Here is a 15,917-nt window from a genome sequence, read left to right on the forward strand (position 1 = left end):
GGAAGCAGAGATAGGGAAATGCTGTGGAATTTTTGATCTGGCTTGTGGCTCAATAGTAGATCTATAGTGAGATTAAAGACTCCCTTAAGAAAGGTTTGTAACTCTATAGTGAGATCAAGAAATCCTCCTTAAGATAGATTTGTAGATCTATAGTGAGATCAAGGGATCCCCCTAAGAAAGGTTTGTAACTCTATAGTGAGATAAAAAAGGGAAATCTCCCTAATTGGTACAACCCCCAAGTGGTGTGTCTTTGCCTGAAACAGGACCTCTAAACAGCACATTCTGGCAAGAGTAAAGGTAAGGCCATCAGTGTGAATATGAAAGGCCACAAAGGCCATCCTACCCCAGCTTCAACTTTGATCCTAGAGAAATTTAAGGAGACTTAACCAAAAAGGGGAACAAGTATGGGGCAACAAGTTATGATGGGGAAAAACAATGGTTAGGGGAGTTCGGTGATTAGATTCCATCCTTTCTCCTCTCATAACTAAAGTGTGAATTTGGACAAGTCACTTCCCACCTCCCATCTCTCATCCATAAAATACTGAGTTGCAAGTAACTGTCATATCAAGGAAATAATGGCAGATTTGAAGGAAGAGTATATGGATTCAAATTCCAGCTCTAATACTTATTATGTAACTTGTGACTCAGTTCCTCCTTGTTCCCCAGCTTAAAAAGCAAGAACATGCCCAAAGAGTTGCTAAAACACAGAACAGTCTCCAACAATAAATGAGCAAAAGTATTCTGTGCTGTTGTGAAGTCTCTATTCTTATGTCTAAAGGGCAAAGCATATTGTCACTGAAAACTTCAATCTTTTCCAGGCACAAAAGGTATTGATTGTGATCAATCGATAGAATCTTATGACTGGAAGGAAATTCAGGAGTCATAGGATCATGGATCTGGCAATGGACATGACCCAAGAGGTCATCCAGCTGATGAAGAAGAAAAGCCCGGAGGGAATCTGTGGTTTGCCCAAAGCGCTGTTCAGATTCACAGATCTAGGGCCCTTCTGCTCTATGACACATTCCTCCCATCCACTGGGTACAAGAGTCTCCTCTCCAAATTCCCAGACTGACTGACTAGTTTTCTTAACTTTCCCTGAATACTTCCAGTAATGGAAAGCTTACTACTTCACAAGGCAAACCATTCTAATAAACTTGCTTAAACCTCATAACTGTCACTCATTGATTCTAGTCTATTATTGGACACAGAGCACAACTAATCAAACCTCATCTGGCCTTTATCCTTCAAACATTCTCTAAAATAAAATGTCCCTGCTGCCTTCAATCATTCCTCATGTAACTGGTTTCTAAGAATCTTTTAAAATTCCTTCCCTACTCATTCACTCTTATCTAGAAAGCCTCCATTTTGTCAATATATCTATTAAAATGCAGCATCCAGATTTGAACTCAGAGTAGTTTTTAATGGTTCAATGTCAACGTGGCAAGACAAGACCTTCTGCTGTCTCACATTTTGATCAACGACTTAGACAAAAACATAAGATGATTATGTCCATCAACTGTGCAGATGACACAATGCAGGGAGAGGTAACTAACGTCTAGATGACAAAGTCAAACACCAAAAAAAGGTCCTGATAACTTGAGTATTTTGGCCAAACCTACTAAGGTAAAGTTTAACAGGAATCAATGCTCATCATTGCAATTGTGTACATCAATTTCACAAGGATAAAATGGCAAGTTGGAAAACAATTATTCTGAAAAAGCTCTAGGAGTTTTAGTGGATTGTAAGATCAATGAGTCATCATTGTGATGGAGCAGTCAAAAAAAGGGAAGACAAATCATGGGATGCATTAAGAGGCTTCCAGAAACAGGAAGGTAATGATTGCCCTGACCTCATGTAGAGTATCATCATGTTCATTTCTAGGCATGAAGATTTTTAAAAAGACATAGCTAAAACTAAACATTGTCCAGAGGAAGAAAATAAAGATGGTGAAGCTATTCAAATGGTGTTCTGGAAAAGCATGGTTTCAGGATATATCTTTTAGATTCCATTTAAGTTTAAGAGTCCCATTGTATCACCAAACTGTGTTCTGAGTAATTAAAGGGTTGTCATGGGGGATGGGGGGGGGAGATTAGATTTGTTCTGTTTTGCCCTAGAACTCTGAATCAGGAGCAATGGGTAGAAGATACTATATGTTGTGCCACAGTTCCCTTTTAATGTCCTGACCCAGTTTCCCAATTGTCCTATTTAGTTACTCTGCCTCAGGTTATAACCTTTCCCTCTTAATGTTTGATGAGATAAAGGTTTTATATCTTTAAGCTATAATCATTTCTTCTTAATGTTTGACAGAACAAAGGTCTATCCATTTTAGACATCGTTAGAATATCAGTAACCTCTCCAGTATCTCCCTCCATTATGTCATCCTAGGTGCCTCCCCCATTATGTCATTGTTCTTGTTATCCTATAAAAGAGTCTTGCTGTCCAGAAACTCAGGGCTGGATTCTTTGAGATGATAGTCTCATTCAGCCTGGGACCAAACATGGATCACTTGGTAGTGTAATACTTGGTAATAGTAATAAACTATCAAATTGTTCTCCAATCTCTGTCTTGCTCAGTTTCTCCGGCATTACAACTAAGCATTAAATATGACATCAAGAATAAATTCCCAAGAGTGAGTGCTGTCCAAAATTGGAATGGGCTTTCTGGAGAGCTGGTGAGTTTGCTCATCTAGATGATCTTTTGGGGGTAAGCTACTTGGGAGTCTCTTCATGAATATGTTGGATTAAAGGTCTCCAACTTTCAAATTCACTCTGTCTTGCTTCACTGAGCTTCTTTGTTATCAAAGGAAGATTCAATGGCATGAGATATACTGAGAAAACTACTATGGCATAAAAAAATCATAAATTTAAAAAAAAAAATATATATATATACAATGTTTTACTTCTTTTTTAAGAAAAAGGGAATATCATATATATGTGCACATAATCATTTTAGTTACTTTTTTAAAAAGCAATTTTGACTTAAGAAATCACCACCATTCTGTGATATGGGCAATACTGATATTACAGCCCCATTTCACACTTGAGAAACAGGATTAGAGGAGTTACAAATGACTTGACCAAAGTCACAATGCAACTAAGTGGCCCCTCTAGGTTTTCTGTCTCCTAGTTCAAGGATCTTTTCACCATAATAGAGAGTAAGGGAAGGGAAGAAATCCTTTTTGGGCTATTCTATCTCACAAGTCCTTAGAGTAGAGCACTAGTCTTGTATTTGGTGCCTTGAATATAAACAGTCACACATATGGTAAATATGGTCTCCAAAACAAAATCTGAAGCTAAACAGATTCAGTTACAGATGGAAGGGAAAGGAACAGGGACAGGACAGGTGCATTGTGGGCCGATGCAGACTCGGCTCCCGCCTAATACTGAAACCGATCTATTTGGAAAAGCACATAAACAACTCATTAAGGAAACGTGTAAATAAGATGTAGGTATTGCCAATATGGGGGAACATCAAACAAAAGTGAATGGAAGGTACTACAGAGATCAGGAAATTAAAGAAAAGTCAATGTGAATAGAAACAAACCAATACATCAGAACCAAATACATAAAATATAGAGTGAAAGAAACATGGAAAATAGTGAAATGAAGAGTTCCTAGTAGATAGCCAATTAGAGAGAGTTTACTTTCTGATTTAAAAGCCAAGAAAGGACATTAAAAGGCTGGTTACAAATGATCACAGCTTTCTGGAATAGGAATGTTTTAGTTCCTTTATCCCTTGGGTCTCCGGATGCGTCTTGTATACTCCATTTAAGTTTAAGAGTCCCTCTGTACCCAAAAAATGTTTCTCCATTTCCTTATTTTAAAACAGGCACAAGAACGTAAACTATAAAACCAAATGTATGAAAAATGTTAATAGTTAAACATAACATTCATCAGGCAAGAGACTGATGTTAAAATAACAGACTTGTGGAGATGCTAGTTTTTGGTATTCTTCCACCTGAAGAAGAAAAATATTAATTTTTTTAAATGTTCATGAGGTCTTACTAAAAGATTCTGTAGACCACTAAGAGACTAAAATAGCATTATTTAAATGTGCTTGAATTTTTTTAAAAAAAGAATCAGTAATTCATCTTGTATCCTGAGCACCTCCAGGCTAGCTAGTGGTACTTCTGTGGCCTCAGCTTTCTCATCTAGAAAACAGAAAAGGCTGGACAGCTTTCTCAAAGTTTTTCTAGCTCTAAACTCCTATAATTTAATGACCAACTTATGCTAAGCACTGTGGGAGATACACAAGAAGGACAGACTACCTTAATTTTTAAAAATAATTTATTTAGGTCTTAGATTCATTCATTGCTATGGACATTCATTAATTATATAATGCAGATATTATTTTGGACATCAAAAGAACAAAGATTTTAAAATATCATCCCTGCACTAAAGAAATGATGACAGAGATGGCTCCGGAGATATGCATCCTGTAGCAGGGCCAGGAAAACCATTTATGTGATAACAGCAACATGGCAGAGAGAAACAAATTTGAAAATCTGGAGAACTTTGATCAATGCAGTTGATGCAATCTAAAGGACCAAACTCACCTTCTCATAGAGAAGTAACAAACTCAGGATGTGGATTGAGACAGATTGTTTTAGACTTGGCCACTGCTGAAATTTGTATTTGCTTGACTATATGTATCTGTTACTATAGTTTTCTTTTTTCTTTCAGGTTTTCTGAAGGAGGAGTAGGAGGAAGAGGAAATTGATTTATTTATGAAAAGTAGAAGGAAATTTTTTGGGGGGAGAAAAGTATAATATTAAAGTCTGATACAGCAAAAGAGTAGTGCAGATAAAATACTTCATGAAAATTTGAGAAGAAAAGAAACAACTTCAGTCTGAGGGATTGAGTAGGGCTTCCAAGAGGAAATAGCATCGGAGCAGCTAGGTGGCACAACAGATACAGCAGTGACCTGAATTCCGATTCAGCCTCAGACACTTTTTAGCTGTGTGATCCTGTGCAAGTCACTTAACTCTGATTGCCTCAAAAAAAGAAAAACAAAGCTTTGAGTTCAAGTGACTGAAAGAATGTCATATACAGAGGAGTTTTGAGGAGGGGCAGGCTTGAGGGAAAGGAGGATATTGAATTTGAAGTGCCAAAAAATCTCTCATTTCATCCTCTCCCTGCTATCATCCCACATCTCTCCTGCTCTTTGTGGCTAAACTTCTTGAGAGGATTATCTACAATAGGTGGCTATACTTCCTCTCCTCTCACTCTCTTCTTCACTCCCTACCTACATTTGGGCTTCTGACCTTGATGTTCAACCACAACTGCTCTTTCCAAAATAACCCGTGATTTCTTAATTTCCAAATCCAGTGGCTTCTCCTAATTCTCATCCTTTTGGACATTGCCGATCATGCTCTTTTCTTTTGATTCTCTCTTCTCTATATATTTTTGGGATTCTACTACTCCCTCTGTCTTGTGTTTCTCTGTGTAGAGTCTCTCAGTCTATATGTGTCTGCGTATGTGTGTGTGTCTCTGTCTCTCTTTGTCTCTCTCTCTCTGTGTTTCTATCTTTGTCTCTGCTTCTCTCTCTCTGTCCTGATTCTCCTACTATCTATCTGACAATGCCTTTCTCTTTCTCCTGTAGAGGGCAGGAACTCGGAAAAGGTGTACTTAAAACTAGGACAGCAGGGTATTTATAGTTAAGTACCTACTCAGTGGGAGACAATGGTTCTCTAAGCACATACTTAATGTAATGAATCCATCCAGTTGGCATATACTTAGGGTAATGTGGTGATGTAATGTTCTACAGTTGTACATGCTCAGTGTGAGGTAGTGATGTAATCCTACTGGAGTATTTAAAGGGAGTCTCAGCCAGGGACACAAGAGAAGAGGCCAGATTCCAGACTCCACCTTGGACCAGCCCCGTAGTAGCTCTCCTGCCTCCTTCACTCCTCCACTAAGACCAAGGACTCGGGCTGATCCTGAGGTCCTCCAGAGAATCAGTTGGGACTTACAGTCCCCTTGGGGTGACCTCATCCAAACTGTGGCTGTCCCCCAGGACTTTTCCCTCTGTACTATTTCCCTTGGAGATCCCATCAGTTTCCATGGATTCAATGATCATTCTTTTACTGATGATTCTGAAATCTACTTATCCAGCCCCAAACTCTCTGTTGACCTTTGGACTTCCGTTTCCTGCCATCTATTAGACATCTTGAACTACGACTTGTAATGGGCTGAGGTTTGAGTTGATGCACTGAGGTCCCAAGCACGGGAGGCTAAATAGTAATTGGACCATACTCTATTAATATATATGCTTGGAGAAAGAATGGCCCCCGCCCACTCTCTGTGCAAGTCCTGATGTGTTATATAGGAAATGACGATTTTGGTGGGTGGAGGCAGAGGTGCGGAGAGAGGAGCTGAAGGAGACTGCTGGCTGGCTTCTTGTCGCAGCTGCTCACATTGCTATTGCAATCCCCCTTCACCTCAAAAAGAACAAAGATTGAAGATTTCCCCTTAACCTGAATTCCTGACTCTGTCTGATTTTAAAATACACGGTCATCACAATGTCTTAAAGATATTTTAAACTCCAACTCATTTTTAAACTCATCAACAATTTAAAACTCATTCAAAACAGAATCTTTTATCCCTAAACCCTTCCCCTCTTCCAAAATTCCCTATTTCTGCTGAGAGTGTCACCTCCTTAGGGGTCATTCTCTACTCCAATCTATTGCCCAGAGCCTGTAGATTTCACCTTTGTAATTGCTTTTGAATGTCCCCTTCTTTTCTCTGATACTGCGGACAACCTGATGCAGACCCTCAACTCTTATTACCTGGACTACTGCAATAGTCGGATGATGGTTATGTCTGTCCCACATCTTTCCTTACTCCAGTCTGTTCTCCTCTCAGCTACCCAAGTGATTTTTCTAAAGCTAAGGATCTGATCTTGTCAATCTCCTACTCCACTATATCCCTATCACCTCTGGGATCAAACACAACACCAGCCATTCAACATTTGAAGCCCTTAATAACCTAATACTCCTTCACCTTTCCAGTATTCTTATACCTACTCCCCTCCACATACTCTGCAACCCAGTGTCACTGACTTCCTTGCCTTTCCCTGTGCAAGACACTCCGTATCTGAGCATTTTCACTGCTTGCCCCCCATGCATGGGAAGGAAATTACCTCTTTCCTGCCTCTTGGCTTTTCTGGCTTCCTACAAGTCTCACCTAATGGGCCACCTGCTATAGGAAGACTTTCCTAATCTTTTAATTCTAATCCTTTTGGTTGATTATTTTTATTTATCTGATATATAGTTTGTATATATCTGTTTGCATGTCATTTCCCCCTTGAGATCACAAGCTGTCTTTTGCTTCTGTTTGTGAGCACTTAGTGTAAGGTAGTAGCTAAATCCATCAGGCAGTTGGAAATGTGGAAGAGTTTGACATTTCAATGAGGACCTTGCCTGAGATGTGGTAGCAGAATACGTGGATAGGAGAGAAGGGGAAAAGCATGAGAGACATGGGGGAGTCAGGAAACCTAGCTAACCAAACACGGAGGTCACCTGCATAATGGCCCCCTGTATCAAAGAAGGACTGAAGGGAGAAAGCACAAAGACAAAAATGGGGAGGATATAGGGTTTGGGGAGAGTCATGCATGTTCAGGGAATAGGGTTTCTCAATAAACAATAAGCTAATTTAATAATAATAAAATAAATTTGCTTCTGAAAAAATCTGAAGAAAACAGGGGAAGAGTCAGGAAGCCCAAATGGGGGAAACAATGGAGGAAGAGGAGATGAGAGCAATGTTAAAAACCAAAGAAAGGCCCAGGAGGAGAGCAGTTTTCTGCAGAATGGGCGGATTGGAAATGGGTTGAATTAGAAGGAGCCTTCAAGGATGAGCATGAATGGAAAGGGAAGATGGTATACTCAGATGCTAGAGGCTCAAACAGGCTCACTTCTCTCCATGAAGTAGCTTCAGACTCTATGGAGGAAGACTCCCAAGGTTCTAAACAGTCCCCTGGAGAGTAGCAAGTCTACAAATTCTCTCGAGAAAGTTCTGAAACTCCTTCTCCTTGAAGGCAGGAACCATTGGAATCATTGCCTTTCCTCATCTCCTCAGTCCCTAGGACAGTACATGGCACACAGTAAAAGCTTAATAAATTCTCACTGGAAGATTAACAAGAGAGGGCCCCCAAGAAATGGGTTTCCAGTGATTAGCACCCTAAGCCAGTCCATAGTCCAAGATGCAGATTACACTCCAAGCTTCCCCTTTGACTCTCATCAGTCTCGCTTCCCCGCAGAACCACGGACAATCTGAGGGCTGACCCTTTCCACTAGGCCCTTCAGAATTCATTTCATTTTTCCACAAATCCCCTCCAGCCTCTAGCTGTCCCAACCACATTCCTTCTTCCTCCTAACTGAAACAGAACTCTCAAATTCTCCCCTAAGGACACCACACCCTGAGCAAGTCTTTCCAGATGCAGCGGATCTTTCCCAAACCCATTCCCACCTTCTTTCTCCTCCAGAGCCACCTTGGTCTCCAGATCCACCAATTGCAAAGGCTTTTCTTTACTATGCTACAATCTCTCCCTCCCTCATCTCAACTTAGGCTGCCCCAGTCAGCAAATTCTCGGCCTGGGGAAACTCATTTAATTTCTCTACCTCTGGGGTTTCAGAAAAGTTAATAAAATCAAACCAGGGAGCTGGTTTCACCCACTATAATTTTATGCTCTATAATCCCAGCTGAGCTCTTGCTAGTAAACGATCTTGATCCTGACATCTCATCTCATCCCTGCGCCTTTGCAGTAGCTGTCCGCCATGCCTGAAATACTTTGCCCTCTCACTTCTGCCTCTTAGTTTACTACTACTACTTATCCTTTTTTTTTTTTTTTTTTAAGCTGAGACAATTGAGGTTAGGTGACTTGCCCAGGGTCACACAGCCAGGAGGTGGTAAGTGCTGAGGTTACATTTGAACCCCGGTCCTCCTAACTTCAGCACCTGTGCTCTATCCACTGCACCACCTAGCTGTCCCTTAGTTTACTTTAAGATTCCACTCCAATCCCACCTCCTTCCTTCCTGGTGGCCCCAGCTGCCAGGGCCTTTCCACCAGAGATTACTTTCCCTCTATTCTTAATTTTATCTTGTATTACCTAATTGTTTACATGTTGTCTCCTCCTTTAGAACATAAGCCTCAAGAGAATGACTATTTTTATCTTTTTTTGCAACCCCAGAACTTAACATGGTGCCTGGCACACAGGAAGCACTTAATAAATGCTGATTGACACTTATCATATTCTCCACAGAGATTGGTCTAAACCTTTTCCTCTTTCCATTATTTCCATCCCCACATTTACAGCAGATGTGATTTAGATATCTCTTCCATAAGAACATGGAAGCCAATCTAACATGAACTCCTTTAACTCCTTTCCTCATTTCCCAAAAAGCTCTGGGTCAACCACCCTCTTAGTCCCACGTCCTTCAAGCCACAGCAGCTCCATCCCTACTATTCATTAAGGCTAATCCAGCCACCTAAACCTGGAGCCCTTCCTTCGGCCTCTTCCAACAGTCATTCATTTTCTCCTCTCTCCTGTAACATCTTAGGCAAGCTCTTAATAAATTGGAGAATGTCCCTTGGAAGGCAACCAGGATGTCAAGGGACCTTGAGGTCCTGCCAGATGTAAATTGGTTGAAAGAAATGAGTTTGTTTAGCCTGGAGAAGATTAGCTGGGGAGTGGGAGAGAGGGAGTGTGTGTGTGGGAGAAGTACTACATGATTGCTATCTTCAAGTATTTTAAGGGTCATCATTTGGAGAATTTTTTTTAAGCCCCAAAGGGTAAGAAAACAAGACCAATGGGTAAAAATTGCAAAAACAAACAAATGAAAAACCCAAAGAAACAAACAACTACTCAGTAATAAACACTTTTGGGTTGGGGTAAGAGAAATATTCCTATAAGTAGGTGGTCCAAAAGTGGACCGGGCAGAAGGTTGCCCTTGACTGGAAACCTCCAGGTTAATTTGTTGGATTTTAGATGGGATCCTTTGGAGGATTGCTTAGATCAGACCATGCCAGCTGTCAGGTTCCTTCTGGTTCTGTGACTCTGCCTCTAGATAGGTGAGCCCAGCCGAAGAGTTTAATAATGAAAGGGAGGAACAGGTAGGTTGATAGCTTGAGGGGGTAGCAAAGATTATTGAAACAATTAGAAAACGACACAAGACAGAATATAATTAAGGTCCACATGTATAGTAAAGGCACCAAGTCCCTTTAAAAGTCTGTGAAGGGCCTGGAGTAGTCAGACAAAGCTTACTATACATTAAAGGGGCTGGCAGTCACTTATAATGCCTGTCTGGGGACAATAATTCTGTCCTGGAATAAAAATAATGTGCCTGAGAAACTCAAGTAATTCCATTGTTTTTGCAGCAATATTTCCTCTCAGAGTCCCCCAAAGATGAATGCTGTGGGAAATTTCACAGAATACCCCCAAATGCTAGGGCTACAGGGAACGTTAGAGATCAATCTTCTTGTCCATGTACCTCATGATACAGTTGGCAAACATGAGATCCAGGGATCTGTAAAATAAATCTGCATAAAGTCTAAGTGGTAGAGCTGGGACTTAACTCTAAGACTTCTGGGTTTTTTGATTCCAAGGTCAGTTTTTTCTCCAATACATTCAGTTTTCTGAGAATGGGGCAGGGGGAAGGGGATGGCATTCTATATTATATACATAGAAAAGGACACCTGTGTGTCTTCTCTGAACAAGATGAGATCACAATGGCAGGCGTACCAACAACATTCATGGAGCAGCTTGAAAACACTAGCTGACTCATCAGTGACTTTATGTGTGTGGATTGCAGCATAAACATGGAGGGCCATATGATCAACAAAGGCAGGCAGTCATGAGCAAGACATGCAAATCGCCTCCAATTAGCACTGAAATATTAGTGCCTGGCTCTCCGGCACGTGTGGCTGCCTCGCGCTGTGCCGGGAGGCCATTAAGGAAAATTCTTGGAGAGTTTTAAACATTGCTGATATGCTTTCATATCTCTCCGATGAATACAGCCAACAAACGTGTCACTGCAAATATGATGGCAGAATTTAGAGCCACGTGCTTAAGTCGCAGCCAAGGGAGGCAATGAAAAGCCTCCAGCTGCAATGTTGCCACACTCACAGTCTAACAAGAGGATTCAGAGCATCCGTGAGAGAGAAGCCAGTGGGATGAGGACGATCGGAGGATTCTTTGGAGCAGGAAGAAGTCAGGGTTTCTTCAGGACGAGAGAAGGAAAGGTGAAAGACAAAAATTAAAAGGATCCTAAGGAACACAGATTTCAAAGGGGAAGGATTATTAAATGTCATTTGGTACTCCCCTCGCCACCTTACAGAGGAGGCAACTGTGAACCAATAACTTGCTCAACAGAATCAAGATTTGAACCCAGGTCCTCTGAATCCCAAAGCAGCATTCAACTGCATCACGTTGAATCAAAAAAATGAATTCGAGAAAGAGAGATTTTTAAAAGGAGAGCAGTAAATGTCCAAGCCTTAGAAACCATTTTCTCTGTTTCTGATTTTTATATTTAATCAATTTTATAACCCTGATTCCAAATGCTCATTGTATGGGGCGTTTATGGTCAGATTCTGTGAAATACAATAAAACCTGTAAGCTCTCTCCTTATTTTTCTCCCCAGTGTTCTTAAATGACCTTGAGGCTTCCATGGTATTGGTCAGATGACATGGAATTTGTCACCAGCATTAAAGCAGGGCTATGTAATTCCAGGACATACCTATTCTACTTAATGGCTTCCACAAAGTACATGAATACCACAGAATTGAGTTGGCCACATTTCAGAAATGTCATTTTAGATTAACACCTGCTGGCACTAGTCCTTCCTCTTGGCCATCTTCAAGTTCTTCCTCTTTTCTGGTTGCCCTTCATCTACCCACAATCACACATAAGTTCCCCATTTCCAAAAAAAAAAGAAAAGAAAAAGAAAAAAAATGAGAAATACCTTCCTACCATATTTCCCTGCTCTCAGTCACAGACTTCTTGAAGAAGAGCTTTATATTAATAGTTACTCCCCCCACCAACTCCTGCCCACCCACTTGCAAATCAGCTTTCAACCCCACTAGGCTACCCAAACTGCCTTTTTAAAGGTTAGTGATCTAAACCCCAAGTCCAGTGATTCCCCCACCACTACCACCCAAAGTCCCTCTCTTCCTTGAAGGCAGCTAAATAGCACAGTGGATAAAAAGCCAGGCAGACTTATCTTCTGGAGTTCAAATCTGGCTTCTGACACTTACTAGTTGTGCGACCCTGGGCAAGTCAATTAACCCCATTTGCTTCAGTTTCCTTATCTGTAAAATGACCTGGAGAAGGAAATGGCAAACCACTCCAGTATCTTTGCCAAGAAAACCCCAAATGGGGTCATGAAGGGCCATCCACAACCGAAAAACTCCCCAACAACAACGTCCTCCTTAACCTCTAGCATTCGATAGGGTAATGGTACTACTAAGTTTGTAGGCAGATTTGAATCCTGAAGGTACAGCTAAAACTTTCAGCAAGTGATTTAATCTTTTTAAACCTGAACTCCTAATCTATAAAATGAGAGTGTTTGGAGTTAATGGTCTCCATATTCCTGTTCCAGCTCTAAATCTAGAAGTTTATAATCTTCTGCTACCTCCATGTGGGCAGATATTCCCCAAGACTCTTCCTCCCAATTCTTTCTCTATTTCTAGGCAAGCTCTTTCCTTCTCTCCCTAGGAAACCTCATTCATAACCAACTTTAACTAGAGTTAAATCTCTCCAGAGATAAATCCTGTATCACTATGCTTGGTTATGTCTTCTCTTCCAAGCTGCCAGATCTCCATCTCCAACTGCTTTTACCTGAATATCCCAGAGACAGCATCTGAAACAGCATTTACGAAGCTTACTGCTTTTAGTAGGGATTGTTTGATTCACTGTATTTATAACCCTAGTGCCAAGACACTGCATATAGTAGGTACTTGATAAATAATTGTTGATTCGTTATAGGTTTAGCACCAAAGTTTGAATGTAGGTTTTGTTTCTAAATCTAATATTTTCCATTTGACCAGGCTTCCTTATCTTATTTTATTTTGTCAAAATGATCTTATTTCTCCTTCTGATTTCATTTGGTAACAAAATCACAATGTCAGAGTTGGAAGTGACTTCGGTGGCCGGCTAATCCAATTCCTATCTGAAAAAAAAAAAAAAAAAAAAAAGAATCCTTTCAATGTTCCTAACAAATACCCATTTAGGCTCCAATTGAAGGCCTGCCATGAGGCAGAGCCTACTATGAGCCTACTCTACTTCTGGACAGCTTTATTAAAAAGCTTTTTCTATCAAGTCTTAAATTTGTCACTCTTCCCCCTATAACTACTGACACAGGTGAAACAAACCAAGTCTAATCCCCTTTCTCCAGTTATAGCTTTTATTTTATTGTATTTTTATTTTTTAGTTCTGTCTTTAAGACAAACCATTTCCAGAGACTTTACAGTCCTCCACCAATTAGTTTATTACTATGAAATGATTTGTATTTTCCTTTCTTCGTGCCTTTATTCACACAGAGTTCTATTCTGTGCCATCACTCCCAAACTGATTTTGTACCTTTCTTACCCCTGATTTACTCAAACAATTGCCTTTGATTCCATCTCCAACTCCTGCCAGACCTCCCACAAGGCACTTTGCTTCTAACTTTCCTGTGACTATTTCATTATTTTGTATTCTAGTCCTACGTCTGTGTGTCTACATGTCATATTCCTTTGAACATCAGCACTAAGTTGCAAATTAGATAACGGAAAAAACTGTATCTTAGCATTGCTCTTTTCTTCCTTAAAAATCCAACAGTGTCCTGGATACAGCAGGCATTTAAATAAATGTTTAATTAAACCGAAGCTTCTTAAACTGAGTCATAACTCCATATGAGGTCTCTTAACTGAATATGAGGGTCAAAAATTTTTGATTTCTTATCACTAAATGTTTGATTTGTATACCTATTTTATATACTTATATACCCAGGGTCGAATTGGGCAAAAAGGGGTGATGAGTGAGAAAAGTTTAAAAAGCTCTATATTAAATTAGTCCTATGGAATAGCTTTCCCCTTAATTTATCATTTCTTTCACATCATTTTTCTGCACGGGAATGTTTTCTCCGTTTCCCATAAATAGATGTGACATCAAATGACCAGACAACTGATATGAGACTCTAGGAATTCTGCCTCTAGGAATAAACTCTGGCTCAGTCATAGCAAAGAACTGGGGCTACACACTGATTTACACATGAAGGGCCATTTCAACCAGCAGAGAGATACAGTATCCCAGAACTACAGCTCCAACAGGGTATTCATTGTTGCTTGTTTCCTGCCCACAGCAATGTCTTTTAGGCCATTAAGAGAATCTGCCAACAGATACCCCAAAGAGGTCAATGATTTAAAAAAAAAAAAAAAAAAAAAAAAAAAAAAAAGCTGTCATACAGACTAAACCGTTCATAACAGTACTTTTTGTGGTACCAAAGAATTGTAAATAAGGTAAACACACATCAAATAGGAGTTGTTTAGCCGAATTGTGATACTTGATTGTTATAAAATATTACTTTCATATAAAGAGCAATGAAGAGAAAAACACAGACTTTTGCATCATTTCATATAAGTCCTTCTGTGCTTTTCTGTAGAATCAGGAAAACCTGAAAAGTAGAACCAGGAACACAAAAAAGTACAACAAAATAATTGAAACTGAATTTAGGGTAATTATAAAGCCATTTGGCCCCAAAGAAAAGATATGAGGAGATACTTCCTTTATTCTTTTACAGAAGTGGACAAATCCATAATAATGAAACAGTGTGTATAATATCAGACTTTTTCAATGTGTTGAATTGGTTTTGCTGAATTTTTTCCTCCTTCCTCCTCTTAATTTTCTTTTCTAGGGGATGGTTCTCTCAGAATGATATGGATGAAAAAAAAAAAAAAAGATTTCAATAAAATCTCTTTTTAAAGAAAATATTTGTTTCACATATTCAGAAGTCACCGGCCCTCAGCCTACTAGCAGATTTTAGAATTGCCATTGTCACTTTTTTAAAACAATTATTCTTAGGATTTTTGGTTTTAATTTTCTTTTGTAACATGCCTAATATGGAAATATTTCACATAACTGCATAACCCATGTCAAATTGCTTGCCTACTCATTGAAGGGGGAGAGGAAGAAGAAAGGGAGAGAATTTGGAAATCAATTTTTTAAAAATGTTGAAATTTTTGTTTATACGTAATCGAGGGAAAAAAACTAAATGTGGGATTGTAATGTTTAATCCACAAATTATTCTAGGCAGGTTATTGACTAAAATGATATATCAAATATAAACTTTTCTTTTTAAATATTTTTATAAGTTTATTTTTAATACACATTGCTTTATGAATCATGTTGGGAGAGAAAAATCAGAACAAAAGGGAAAAATCATGGGAGAGATAAAAAAAAAAAAGAAAAAAGAAGTGAACATAGCATGTACTAATTTATATTTAGTCTCCTTTTTCTGCATACAAATGGCATTTTCTGTCCAAAGACTATTGGGATTATTTTGGCTCACTGAACCTCTGAGAAGAACCAAGTCTTTCATAGTTGATGGCACAGTTTTGCTATTATTGTGTACAGTATAATCCTGGTTCCGCTTGTTTGGTTCAACATCAGTTCATGTAAATCTTTCCAGGCCTTTCTATAATCAGCTTTTTTTTTATTTTAATAGAACAATAATATTCCATTACCTTCATGTACCACAGCTTGTTCAGCCATTGATGGGCATCCACTCCTTTTCCAATTCTTTTGTTACCACAAAAAGAGCTGCTACAAACATTTTTGCACATGGGGGTCCTTTTCCCTCCTTTATGATTTCCTTGGGGGTACAGACCCTGTAATGGCACTGCTGGGTCAAAGGATATGCACAGTTTTAAAGCCCTTTGGGCATA

At 39.5% G+C, this 15,917-nt stretch overlaps 1 protein-coding gene across 2 annotated transcripts in view; it reads right to left on the reverse strand.

Moving 5' to 3' along the window:
- LNX1 (ligand of numb-protein X 1) overlaps nt 1–15,917 on the reverse strand; it is a 208,876-nt gene that overhangs the window by 116,490 nt on the left and 76,469 nt on the right. The gene's annotated exons all lie outside the window — the stretch shown is intronic.

This window comes from Sarcophilus harrisii, chromosome 6, assembly GCF_902635505.1.
Source record: "Sarcophilus harrisii chromosome 6, mSarHar1.11, whole genome shotgun sequence".
Classification (NCBI taxonomy): Eukaryota; Metazoa; Chordata; class Mammalia; order Dasyuromorphia; family Dasyuridae; genus Sarcophilus; species Sarcophilus harrisii.